An 8,838-nucleotide genomic window follows, 5' to 3' on the forward strand; every position below is an offset into this window, starting at 1 on the left:
AAGATTGAAAAATTTTACGTTCAGATATGACGTTTTCAACCTTGACCTGTCAAACGATCAATGGGGAACATTTTGAACATTTCTTGTAATCTCAGGCCGAGTTACAAGATGCTTTGCCTTCGGTGGCCGGACAATTGAACCTTGCCTTCAGTGGTCGGGTTTGAGACACCTTGCCTTCAGTGGTCGGGTTTGAGACACCTGCCTTAAGTGGCCGGGTTTGAGACACTTTGCCTTCAGTGCCGGGTTTGAGACACTTTGCCTTCAGTGGTCGGATTCCGAGACGGCTTTACTTTCAATAGACTTCAGATCAATGAAAGTAACGTAAAACGCATAATTTTGAGAACAAGGTCAAGGTTGAAAACGTCATATCCGAACGTAAAATTTTTCAATCTTGACACTTTTAGGTCAAAAGTATGGATTTTCAGTCCTAAAAAAGTCCGGTTTGACCTCAATAATCTTAACTTGTAACGCCGGTGCCTCCGGGTTCGGTTTTTCTTTTATCGATCCACCCTGCGTTGCGATCGTCGTTAACGAATCGCGCGCAGAAATTTTATTAGGAGAAGGTGATCTTGTGAATAATTGAAGTCGGTCGGTGTTTGTAGACAGTGACGCTTTATTCTATTGCTTCAGCATGTAATGACCGCGTGTTATCGCGCGAGGTTCCCACTGTTTGGGTGCCGTCTCGACGCGCGGCTTTGTTTCTACGCTTATGCTCGCCGTCTCGGGGATCGGCCGTGTTTACGTGACGGTGGTTTTGTCTAATGCGTGATTCTCGACTTGTCTAGAGCGTATCAGCAGTAATTATTTTAATACATAGGATTTACAAGAAAAAGAAAGATTCGCTGTCGGAGGGTCCGGGCGTCGGCAGAACTAGAGATTCCGTGCGGGCGTCGTCGCAGCCTTTAGTCGGCGTTTAAAGCCGAGTCCTCGTCTCGTCTGACCGTCGGCGTATAGAAGAAAGTGCGCAAAAACGCGTCGCGTCGAGCCGCGTTAGCGCTTTGTGGGGCGCGCAAATAGTTATGTCGTGCGTCGGGCGTAAGGCTCACGCTTGTTTTTCGGCACGCCGTAATTATTCGCTTTGCTTCTTCGCTTATTGACGACGGGAGAGATTCGCGATGCCTATCGCTTGCTCCCCGATTCTATTCGTCGCGGTCGTTGATCGATTTTTGGTCGGCGCGATGCGCCTTTCCGATGGGGTTACTCCGGGCCGGCGACCGTGCCAGACAGTCGGTAGGTGTGGGCGACGACTCTTTCTGCCCTTGTATCCTTACGTGCTCTGAGTCCTATAGGAAGTAGAGAGGAGAAAAAAAAGAAAGATATTTTGAGAGCGTTCCGGAGAACACACCGGAGTAACGGCAAACTCGCCGTTCGATCTCTGAATCACGAAGACGGCACAAAACAAGATCGTTCCGGTGAACACACCGGAGCGACGGCAACTCGCCGTCCGATCTTTATATCGCAAAGACGGCACAAAATAAGATCGTTCCGGAGAACACACCGGAGTAACGGCAAACTCGCCGTTCGATCTTTATATCGCAAAGACGGCACAAAATATCGCAAAGAACGGAAGCAATCGCGGATGCCGACGGCTGCGGCCTGGTAGATTACTTACTCGGAACTTTCGATCTTCTGGAGGCACTCCGCAGATTCGTTGACGAGTTTTCCTAGACGGTGGATCGCTTCAGCTCTCCGAAGACTCTCCCAAGACTGCTTGAAGCCTGTCCAAAAACTCGACTGTCCCAAAGACAAGAACTGTCGGGTTTATATATCCGTCATTTTCTGTCTTCGGTTTCTTTCGTTGATTAATCCGAATTTGATCGAGAGTAATCGTGAGTATGCGACGTTCGCCGAGGATCGTTTTGGCGGCGTCGCGAGTTCGGCTTGGTGGCCGATCATTCCGAGCGTTGCTGCCGGGTCTTCGGCCAGCCTCGGGTGAGCGCGTTGAAAAAGCGCGGTGACAGCGCGGATCGGGGGCGTGCGCTCAGCTGACTCCACGTGATGTTCAGTGGCAGTCAGCCGTAACGGACACATTTGCCGGTATGTGTCGTTACAAACTCATGACCTTGAGAATAAGGCAAAGTCACGGCTGAATGTCCCTCGTTGACCTCTACATTCTTATTCTTATGCGTAACATTGCTCCCTAACAGGTGCATTTTCGAAAGATATTCGCGTTTTCAGCTTAAAACAAGCCTTTATGTGACCTTCAGAGGTCAAATTTGGCAGTGTTCAAGGCTATATCCGAACGTAAAATTTTTCCGCTCTTTTCATTTCTGGAGTCAAAAGTATAGGGTCCTATTTAAAAAAATTGACCTGACCTGAAATGACCTTCAAGGTCATTGTTAAGGTCAAATCCAAGATCACCGTCAGATAGCCAGGAAAAAATCATAAAAAACCTAGTACTTTGCATTTTTTTCTAGGACTCATATTTTTCGAGTTATTCTGCTCTTCCGGGACTTTTATAATACCCTGTATATATCCAAAAAAGTTCTAATTATACTTTCAACGACGTTCCTATTCCATGTATAAAGGTCGTAATCTATTAAAACCTATGATGTTCGTGAGTACTACTGGATATATAGTAGAAGTTTTGGGTCCATACTTCTTAATAGTCTGATGATGTCTGTGCAAGTGAGCTAAGACGATAACTTAGCCCTAATGATGTGTTTGTCGTTAACAGGGGCTTTCAAGATTTCTCTCGAAATGTTAGAAAAAACTCGGTTTTGTCTCAAAAATGCCTAATTTTTTAGAAAAGAAAGCTCAGCATACTTCTGATGAAGCAATCAGTCTCGTCTTGTTACTCATATACGGTGGGTTGTAGAGGCAGTTAACGGATTACTAAAACAGTGGAAAGTTCTGAATCAGGTGTTTCCTAACTCGCAAATCCCATTTTTAGGTCAATATGTAAGAATAGTGCGTGCTTTATGTAACGCATTTCGACCTCCACGAGTGTCACATAACGTAGAAGATGCCTATAATATCTGAACGAATGTTACAATTAGTTAGAACACGAAATCTTCTGCCAGCAACATGTGGAACAAGAAAATTGGGCAAGGAAAAGTGCAACGTGGATTACTGTAACAGCGGACATAGTTGTCGACTTCCCTAAATTGACAGAAAATTGAACTGAGATTTATAACACTTGGAAGTTATCAAATAAAACAGGCCAAGTCGTACACGCAAGAACATCTTGCTTCTGATGGCATGTATAAACTATTTATACATAAGGAAAGCACAGATATTTTATGTGTACGAATACAATCACGGCACACAATATCTAAACAGTATGTATGTATGTATGTATGTATGTATGTATATTTATTCTCCCCTAAGGGTTCGAAGGCGCTTTTGCAGGGAGCGTTCCCCAACCCTTTACAACTCCTCCTTACAATTATTCGCTTCCCTTACTTTTTATTTTCTGGTCCTGGGGAGAACTCGCGTCCCGCTTGCCGCTCGTCCTCCCCCTTGACACACACACACACACCTCTCCCCTCTCCTGGACTTCCGTTTCCTTGGCCTTTCAATTAACATTCTTTTCCAATTCTTTGTCTACTTCCTCTCCGCCCTTACCCCCCTCATCCCCACCCCTCTCCCTCTCCAATTCTCTCATCCACCTCTCTCCCTCTCCCTCCTCTCCCAATATCCTCCTTACTTCCTCTTTCCAACTCTTTTCGCTTCCATTTTCCCATCTCCTACATTCCTCCCACACATGCTCCCATGTTTCCTCTTCCCTCTCACACAACCTACACCTCCTTTCCTCCTCCTTCCTCCAATACTGCCCTCCTCTCATCTCATTTCCCAATCTGAACCTCGCCATCCTTTTCCACCTACTTTCTCCCCACCCCTTCTTCAAGTACTGCGGTATCCCTTCCCCTTTCACATATTCATACCACCTATTATACCTTGACTCTCTTATCTTCTCCCCCCTCTCTCTTCTTCCTAGCTCCTCTCCCTTTTCTCTTATTTCTGTCACCAATGTCTCTCCATCTTCTCTCCTTTTTCTTACCTCCCTCATGTCCCCTCCCCTTTCCTTGAAGAATTTTATCCTCCCCACCTCCCAACTCGTCAATCTCTCCCCCTTCTCCTCTCTCTTCTTTATCTCCTCTAGACATTTCCTCGCAATTTCGCTCCCCCTTCCCTCCTCCAGCCTTCTCTCCCATTTCCATGCCCTTAACTCCGCTCTCTCTCTTAACTTCTCTCTCTTCAATTCCTCCCTTACCATGTATCCTGGCGTTTCTCTCTTTACTCCTAGTATCCATCTCATGTATCTTTCCTGGCTTCTCTCTATCTCTCTTCCCTCTGCTCCCACCCCCATATTTCCACCCCATACCCTATCACCGTCCATACTAAACTATCATATAACCATATTCTTTTCCCCCATTCTCTCTCAAACCTTCTTTTCCCTATTCCCCATACCTGTCCCATCACCGTCATTCCTATTTTTATTCTTTCCTTTATATGCTTCTCCTGTCCCCATCTTTCTGCATCACGTATCCTAAATATTTATATTCCTTCACTTCTTCCAATTCCTTTCCTTTCCATCTCCATTTCATCTTTCTCTCTCTACCCCCTCCCTTCCTAAATCTCATCACTTTCGTTTTCCCTATATTCACCTCCATCCCTTTCCTTTCCATATATCTTTCCAATCTCGCTATCATTGCCTTCATCCCCTCCTCCTCCTCCGCCATTATCACCACGTCATCTGCATATGCCAATGAATATATTTTCTCTTCTCCTATCTTTACTCCTCCCCACCTCCCTTTTTTTAATTCCTCTTCCATATCCGCCATTAACAAATTAAACATCCCTGGACTTAGTGGGCACCCCTGCCTCACTCCTCTTCCCGTCCAGAACCCCTCCCCTAGCTCCTTTCCCACCCTTACTCTGCTTATCGTCTCTTCCATCACCTCCTCACATCTCTCCACCAATCCCTTTCTCACTCCTCTTTCCCTCATCGCCCTTATCAACTCTCTTCTGTCCACCGTATCGAATGCTGCTTTCAGATACACAAATAACGCCACCAGCTTACCCCCCTTCCTTCCTAATTGTCTATTTATCACATAATTCATCACATATATGTTGTCTATCATTCCCAACCCTTTCCTGAACCCCGTCTGATTTTGCGGTATCAACCCTTTCTCCTCCACCTCTTTCCTTAATCTTCCCGCTAATACCGATGCATAAATCTGGTACAACGTATTCATTAACGTTACTCCTCTGTACTCTCCCACTACTCTTCCCTCCCCCTTCTTCCCTATCGGTACTACTATTCCTTCCTTCCATTCCTCTGGCCACCCTTCCCCTCTCCATACTCTATTACACATTTCCCTTATCCATTCCTCCATCCTCTCTCCTCCATATTTCCACGCTTCATTTGGTATCTCATCCCCTCCTACCGCCTTGTTGTCCTTTAATTTCTTCATTACCTCCTTAATTTCTTCCTTGCTTATTTCCTGTTCCTTCTCTCTTTCCTCTTTTCTCTTCCTTCCTCCTATCACTCTTCTCCCCACTCCTCCTAGTAACCCTCTAAAATATTCCTCCCATTCTTTCATTTCAATCTCTTCGTTTCTTCCCTTTCTTCTTTTCCTCTCCCTCCTCATTACTTCCCATATCTTCCCCTCTTTTACTTTTTTATTCACCCATCTCTCCCACCTCTCATTTTCTTCTTTCCTCTTTCTCTCGCATAACTTTTTATATTTTGATTTTTCTTCTCTATATCTCTCTCTATCCACCTCCCCTCTTCTCCATCTCCTCAATTCCCTCCTTACCTTCCTCTTCTCTTCTCTACATTCCTCATCCCACCAACCTTTCCTCCTCTCCTTCTCGCCCTCTTCTTCTTCCCTTACTATTGCTCCCTTTATCCTTTTATTCATTTCCTTGATCTCCTCTTCTACCTTTCCTTCCCCTATTCTCATTTCCCCCAACTCTTCCCTAAATCTTTCTCTAGCCCTTTCAGTCCATACCCCTTTTTCTTTCCTTTTCTTCCCTCCCTCTCTCTTTCCCCTCTCTCTTCCTCCCTCCATCCTTACCGTTATTGGATGATGATCCGACTCTATATTATCCCCCACCTCAAAACTTTTTATCTTGCTCCATCCTTCCTCATTTACTATAACATAATCTATTACCGATTCTCCTCTTCCCCCTGTGTACGTCCATTCCCCTTTTTCATCTCCTTCCTTCCCTCCGTTCACTATCATCCATCCTCTTTCATTTATACACTCTATCAATTCCTTTCCCTCCTTATTTTCCTGCTCGTCTTTCGATTTCCTATTCTCCTCCACCCCCTCTTCATCCTCCTATATTCTCCCCCTTCTCCTTCCTGTCCTTGCGTTAAAATATCCTCCAATTATCGTTCTTCCTCCTCCCCCTTCCTCTTCCATCCATTCCTTTAATCTTTCCAACCTTTTCCCTAAATCCCCCCTCACATATACTCCTATTATCCTCCATCTTCGTCCTTCTATTATTACATTCCCCACCATCACTCCCTCCATCTCCTCCCTCTCCTCCTCTTCCCCCCTCTCGCTTCTAATTCCTTCCTTATTCCCATTACCATCCCCCCCTTTGCTCTTCCTTTTCTATAAACTCTCTTTGCCGTTTGTATTTTCCATGTATATCCCTTCGGTAGCTTCCCCCTTAACCACGCTTGTTCTTTTTCCTCTATCCATGTTTCCATTAACGTTATTACATCCCATTTTTCTATCTCCCTCCAAAACTCCCTATCTTTCTTTTTCAATCCTGCTACATTCCAGAATGTCACCTTTAAATCCCTCTTTCCTTCTTCCCCTCTTTCCTTCCTATTTCCTCCTCTCCCCTCTCCTCTTCTATCTCCGCCTAGTTTCCCTCCTTCCCATTTTCCCTCCCCTTCCCCCTCCCTCTCCTCTCCTCTCCCTCTACTGTCAATACTTTCTTTTCCCCTTTTCTATTAACCACCCCCCTCACTTCTTCGTCCCACCTCCACCATTCCTCATTTATTCTTATTTTTCCATACCCTCTCCAAACCCTACTTCCTTTTCCTTCTTCTTCATCCGCTATTCTTCTCATTATCCACCTTGCTCTCCTTTCCTCATATGTCAAATCGTCTTCTATCCATACCTTGCTTCCTTTCAGTTTCTTTTTCCTTTCCATTATCCTGCTTTTTTCCTCCTCACTATTTAATTCCACCACTACTATTTCTCTCTCATCCCCCTTTCCCGTCTTTATCCTCCTTATTCTTTTTCCAATCCCCTCTTTCATTCCTATTTCTTTCAGTATCTTTTCCACCTCCTCTCTTACCTCCCCTTTTCCTATTTCTACCCCCCTCATCACTATATTTCTTCTTCTTTTCTCCCTCTCTCTTTCCTCCTCCCTTTTTTCCAATACTTTCACTCTCTCCTCCATTTCTCCCTTCCTCTCTTCTGCTTCTCTTCTCCTCTCCCTTTCCCTCTCTTCCTCCACCTTCTTTACTCTTTCTTCTATCTTTTTATCATCTCCCCTTCCCATCCCTTCCCTTCTATCTTTTCCCATTTCCTCTCTAAACTCTCTATCCTATCCCTCATCTCCTGCTTCTCTTTCTCCCATGTTTCCTCTCTCCTCCTCATTTCCTTCCTTAACCCTTCTATTTCCTCTTTTACCTCTTTAAACCCTCCTCTTATTTCCTTCCTCATTTCCTCTAATGAATTCTCCCTTTCCCTCCCCTCCTCTTCCCCTTTTACTGGTGACCTCACTGTCTTCCTACTTTTCATAAATCCCATCTCCTCCTCCTTCTCTCTTTTCCTTTTCCACATCTCCCCTATCATTCCCGTACTCCCTCTTCTCCCCCCCTCCTCCCCCCTTTTCCTCTCCATTCCCTTTTCTTCCCTCCCCCTTACTCCTCTCTTCCTTCCCTATTTCCTCCATTCTTATCTTCCCTTTTCTCTCCTTTAAACTTCGCTCCTTTCTCTTCCTCCTTTCTCCTACAGATGTCGTTCCTTCTCCTTCTTGCCTCTCTTCTATCTGCTCCTATACTCCTTGCCCGTATCCTTTCTCTTATTTTCTCCCCTCTATAAACTCTCTTTCCCTGCTCTTCTCTAGCCGTCCCTAACCTCACTCTCTCACCCGTATCTTTCACCCTCTTTCCACTCTCTCTCTCTCTCTCTCCCTTCTCGCCTCCACTCACTTCCACTCCCGCTCACTCTCTTCACACTCTCTCCTCCCCCCTTCTCCAATTCTGTCCCCTACACTCTCCTTTTCTCTCCTCCTTTCACTCTACTAGAAACCCTCTCCTATACTTTACGCTGCCGGAAACGGAAGTCCAATATCTAAACAGTATAACCTATGGATCCAGTATACTATTGGAATAAATCCTATCATTGGCTGGTACTGTCAGTGTAAAACTGGAGCACGAATAGTTGGATGTTGTGCCCATAATGCCTCAGTTTTATGGTATCTCGGGTATTTTAGGAACTCCAGGGAAATAATCTCACGCCTTTCTTCCCAATATACAGATTACGTTGACGATGCTGTTGCAGATTGGTCTGAAACAGATGATTAGAAGAATTTCTATTGTGGTTAAAATATATCTATATACCGGTACATGCAGCACACACCACTTTATCTAAAAAATAAATAAAATCGGTCAGGTCCAAATATTCAACTATATAGGGTTCTTGATAGCACTTGATAGCAAATGTGACATATATACACATATTCACACACACATACACAACAGAGAGAGTTTAGAGTCGGTAAATATTATGGGAGTGACGCACTATGGGGTCTTTATCTCTGCTGAGACACACACACACACATACATATATATATACACACATATTAGGAGTACAAATAAGTTTCCGCCGTTTTCTATAAAAAATTAGGAATTTATTG

The sequence above is a fragment of the Harpegnathos saltator genome, unplaced genomic scaffold (genome assembly GCF_003227715.2).
Source record: "Harpegnathos saltator strain DR-91 unplaced genomic scaffold, Hsal_v8.6 scaffold468, whole genome shotgun sequence".
NCBI lineage: Eukaryota > Metazoa > Arthropoda > Insecta > Hymenoptera > Formicidae > Harpegnathos > Harpegnathos saltator.